We start from the raw sequence: 5126 nt of genomic DNA, 5'->3' as shown, positions 1-5126 counted from the left end.
CCGGCCCTCAGGGCCCGCACCCCGGCGCCGTCATGGCGCCCCCCGCTCAGCCCCTCGGCGGCGCCGCCGCCCCGCGCCCCCCAGTCCCCGCCGCCATGGCCCCCCGGGGGGCGCGCGGCCACCCCGGAGCCCCGCGCCACCTCCCGGGCCGGCACCTGCGCGCTCGGCTGAGCCCTGGCGCCCGCGCCACCTCCCGTGCAAGCGCCGGTGCGTCGCCGAACCGAGAGCTTAGAGCGCCCTGGGATCCCGGATTGCGGGCGGGCGCTTGCTGCCCGGCTCCGCCTCTGCAACCCCTGCCCTCGCCCCTTCCCTCCGCGTTCCGGCTCCGCTCCGCGCCCTCTCCGACAGCCTTGCTTTCTCCTCCTCCCCTCTCTCTGCTCGCTCTCCCTTTCTGCTCTCCCCTACACTTTCCCTCTCCCCCTCTCCCTCCCTCCCTCTGTCTCCCCTCTGCGGCGCTTCTCTCTCTCCCACTGCTGTTCTATCCGTCTGTCTCTCCCACTCTCAATCTTCTCCTCTTCTCTCTCTCTCTCCAGAATCTGGCTGCTTCTATCACAGAATTCCCGCTGATGCGCGCGGGTGCGCGCACACACACTCGGAAAGAACCAGCCCTGAAGCCTCCGGTGCAGGGTGATTGGCTCTTTGTAGCTTCCTGTCCCCCACCCCCACCCCTGAATCCTTCCTTACGTGTGTCAAAGACGGGCTGAGTCAAGAAAGTCTGCCTGAGAAAAGGGAGGGATGTCTGGGCACCTTCATGCCTCAGGGCCACCCGTCCCAGCCCGAGCGCCAGCCTGGCCAGACCTTGGAGGTCCTACCCCACCTGTCCTAGCTGAGCCTCCCAGGGCTGATGCTTCTCCCTCTCTGGGCTGAGCTGGGGGAGCTCAGGTAAGCTGCATTTGCTGAGAGGGGAAGGAACGCACATCTCTCCAACCTCCATGATCAAGGCCCTGGCCCCAGCTATCTCCAAGGCCTCCCCCGCCTGTCCCCAGGGCGGCTGCTACACTCCTGGGGGCGCTTGGTTTACGGTGCCCTCTTCCCATCACCCTTCAGCTGGGGCCTCAGCAGCATCCTCAAGCCAGCGGCGGCGTTGTGGGGGGGAGACGCTGAGACACACCGTGACACCCCCTAGGTGTTCCCTCAGCCAGGAGAGGCCTTTATCTGACCCCGAGCGCTCACAGGTGGACAGGCCTGCTTGTGCACGGCCAGTCTCAGCAGAGCCCTGGTGTGGCTGATACTCAGCACTCCCGGCCTGCGTTCCACTGTGGCCATCTGTCTGCCCACACACCACCTGCTCCGGGTCTGGTGAGGCAGCAAGTTCCAGTTTGTAAGAGACATAAATGATATACCATGCGGGAACTCTTTGGAAAAAGGGAAGGAGGGTGGCTTGGTGAAGACCCCAGGAACTCTGGGCAGGCAGGGTCCCAACTCCCCCTCAGGAGGTGGCGCAGGGACTGTGGTCCTTCTGTCCTTCTATCAGGATCCCCCGGGGAAGGTGTGTGGATCAGGGCTCCCCTGCCCACCCTGAGACTGAACACTTACTCACACACCACTGACTTCACAGCATCCCGCAAGTTACTGAACCTCGAGGAGTCTCAGTGTCCTTCTGTACGTCTCAGAGTTCTGGGGAGAAATAGCTAAGATACTGTGTGTGGAGCATTGCCCTGCAGAGGAGGAAACGGAACAGAAAGCCAGCAATCTCCTCATCTCTTGGCCTGTCGTGTGGCCTACAGACTTCAGGGTTGGATATATCTTCATTAGATACTTGGCATCAGAGTGAGCTGTTCACCTGCACATCTCCCCTGCTCCCAAAGACTTTGTCCCCACAAATAGCCCCTGGCGAGAGACTGGTGACCAGGTAACTGTTTGTGGAATAAATGACTGAGTTAACACGTTTCTATGAGCATTATTGGATCCACGATTCTCATACTTCAGTATTTATCAGGATCACCTGACAAATTGGGGTCCTGGCTAAAGAGTTAGATTCTTGGGCCATACTTCCAGGGTCTGGGACTCTGCATTCTTAGTGAGTTCTTTAGGTAATTCTGATGAGGGTGGTCCGTGACCATATGCCCTGAAGAGCCAACTCTATGAGAAGCGGTCAGGTGGAGCGGCTGGAGGCCAACTCATCACGTGGGTATATCCTCCAACCGTGGCCTGCTGCCCTGGCCTGGAGACTCTTGCTGGAGGGTCATCAGTGTGTGTAGGAAGTACAGTGTGAAGTGTTAACTAATCTCTTACAGCACATAAAAGTTTATAAAACACGTCCAAACATTATTGCACTTCATTTCATCCCTGTCACAATGACAAGAAAAAAAGCTTCTCATCCACATTTTCGATATCAGGCTACTGAGGTTCAAAGAGGTTAAGTGACAGAATTGGTTAGGGATGAAGCCAGCACCTCTAGCACCATCGATTGGCCCCTTCTGCGTACTCCAGAGGTCCTCAGTCACTTTCTCAAGCAGGTATCTTTGGTCTGGAACTTGAAGGTATCTCAACTTTGCAACATCAGAATGTTGGTGACCAGGTAACCGGGTTTAACAGTACTAAATCAGTGAACACACACACACACACACACACACATGCATACACACACACACTCACATCATTTTGAAGATCATTTGCTTTCTGAAACCTTAAAGGCAGCACTGAAAGGTTAACATGGCAGAAAGACAGTCAGAATATTTTAACTCAGTTTCCTAAAGAATAGAAACTCACTTTCTTCTGGTTGTGAGCAATATTTCCTGCTCCCAGTGGGGGTCTGGGAGGGCTGACCTCCTTAGGACCAGGTCCTCAGCGCCCAGGCTGGGCCTCACTGAGCACAGGTTCTGACACATCTCCAGACAAGCAATGAGGTCGCACTCACCAAAGAAGCAAGACGCCTGTCCCTGTCCAGGCCTTGACACAGGGTTCCCATTGCTCCTTGTAAACTGAGGCCCGCAAGACCGGGCAGCTGAGTACCCAGGGCCTGGAGTGCGCCCAGCAGGGGGCCACACTGCAGCCGGACCTGCATGTCATGCTGATCGGAGCTGGAGAGAAGTGATGGGATATTCACGACTGTGTTAACGTGAGTCATGAAGTGCTGTAACTGGGCCCTGAGGGAGGGCTCAAAAACAGGACTGAGTCTCATCCCTTCAGATGGTTTAATATAGCTCCATGTAGAGGCAGGCACATACACACGTCATTGGGAATTCTTGCCTCAACCCTTCAACGTAGACATCATGGTTCCATCTTGATGAGTGAAGGAGCTGAGACCGAGCAAGTTCCTTAATTTGCTCCAGGTCACTCCAAGTTGGCATCAATAAATAGGGTAGCATGAGCTGATTAAGCAGGTAGAGTCATCATGGGAATTGGAATCCACATCTATTGGACATGAAAATTCATGTTCTTTCCACTGTATTTATCACACACATGTGCTTGAACACACACACACATGCATGACTCATAACCTACCAATGAGATGTTGGAGACGGAAGTGGTCCTTTCCACAGCTATCTTTAGAAAGGGATGAAAGATTTATATAAACTGAACAGAAACCAAAACGTCATCAATGCCCCAAGAGAGGTCCAACTGAAGTAGATACAGAGAACACATCCCTTTGGAGATGTAGACACAGAGAACACATCCCTTTGGAGAATGGAGGATTCAGGATTTCCGCAAGTGGAGGGGGAGCCTGGGAACCGGTGTTCCAGGGGAGGGAGGTGCCTAAGCAAACACCCAGAGTGTCTATTTGTGTCTCTGGAGCAAACGGGGGCCTGCAGAAAGGCTGGAGAGAAAGGTGCTGGCAAATCCTGGATGCCAGACTGAAGGACAGAAAGGTCAGTCCCTTTCAGATGATGACTTCCAGAACCTGGAACCTCTATCTGTTTCAGGGATACGTCCCTGCCAGCCTCTCCACCTGAGCCTGCCAGCAGGTCTCTATTTTCAAAGCGCTTACACACCTGCTGTTTCACGTGACCCTATGGAACGCTGGGAGGTCTAGGAGTGACGCAGAGATGCTCTCATTGCACAGGGCCCTGACTCACTGTCCAGTGCTCTCTCTGCTGCCAGCTGCTGCACACCCCCGGGCTGGTGATTCCTTTCCAGGCAGGCTGTTTGTGCGTACCTCCTGGTCCAGCCCTCAAGCTGGGCAAGCAGAATCATTTCCAACAGGATCGGGCCTCTGGCTCACTTGCTTGCTATCAGTGAGGAGAGGAATTGGATCTCTGAACAGGGCCTTTGTCACTCCTGAGTCTCCACGGCTGTCCCAGGCCCCATAGGCCAGGTGTAGCAGGAAGTGGGCCAAGGGAAGGGAAGAAGAAGCCTACTACCCAGCAGCCTCTGCTGGTGATCTCCTGAGAGGAGCTAAGCCACCTCTGTCTGAGGGGACTCAAGATGTCACTTGTCGAAGGCTGGGTGTGACCCAGACACTCTCCTTACCTAATCTCATTTAGTTTTCACAGCAGCCCTATTCGAGAGAGACTGTAGTTACCCCCCATCATACAGATAAGGAAATTGAGGTTGAAAAGGTCAAGCGGCTGCCCAGGGTGTCAGAACTGCTGGGGGGTTCCCGTCTGACTCAGCGCCTATGTGTGGAATCACCATGACTCTGTTCCGGTTCCCAGATTGGGTGCCCCTCCCCCTGCTTCCTTCTCTCCCGGTGATGCCCAATCAACCATCACTCCCACCCTTCCCTCCTCTACCTCCCTTTCTGAACTGGATCCTCGGGCTGCATGCCACCTGGGTAGTGTAGGAAGTCAGCGTGTGGTATGTGTAACCTTGTCTGAGAGCTCCCTGAGAGGCAGGCCTTACGGTTCATAGGAGAGGGACTGCCATCCCACTGACGGATGGGGTGCCAGAGGTTTGCAGCTAAGCTGCTTGTTTGCCCAAGATCTCATTGCCTGTGGCAGAGCTGGGATTGGAATACCGACGTCCCCAGACCAGGGCTCCACCACCTACACCACAATTGCCCCCACTAGCTGGGAAAACAGAAGGACTTGCAGTCCGGCTAGAGTCTGCCTGGCCCAGATATGGAGCTTTTCCACTGGGCTTACCACGTCCACACAGCCAGCCAGTGAGGTTTGCACTCTGCCTTGAAAATGCACTAACCCTGCCCGTGGAGCCGAAGCTTTTTTATTTGCAACCTGTACCAG

Source organism: Delphinapterus leucas, chromosome 16, assembly GCF_059928025.1.
Source record: "Delphinapterus leucas isolate spDelLeu-1000000601 "Yukka" chromosome 16, BTC_Dleu_Yukka2, whole genome shotgun sequence".
NCBI classification, from domain to species: Eukaryota; Metazoa; Chordata; class Mammalia; order Artiodactyla; family Monodontidae; genus Delphinapterus; species Delphinapterus leucas.
The sequence above is the reverse complement of the archived record's forward strand: the minus strand, read 5'-3'. Positions refer to the sequence as shown.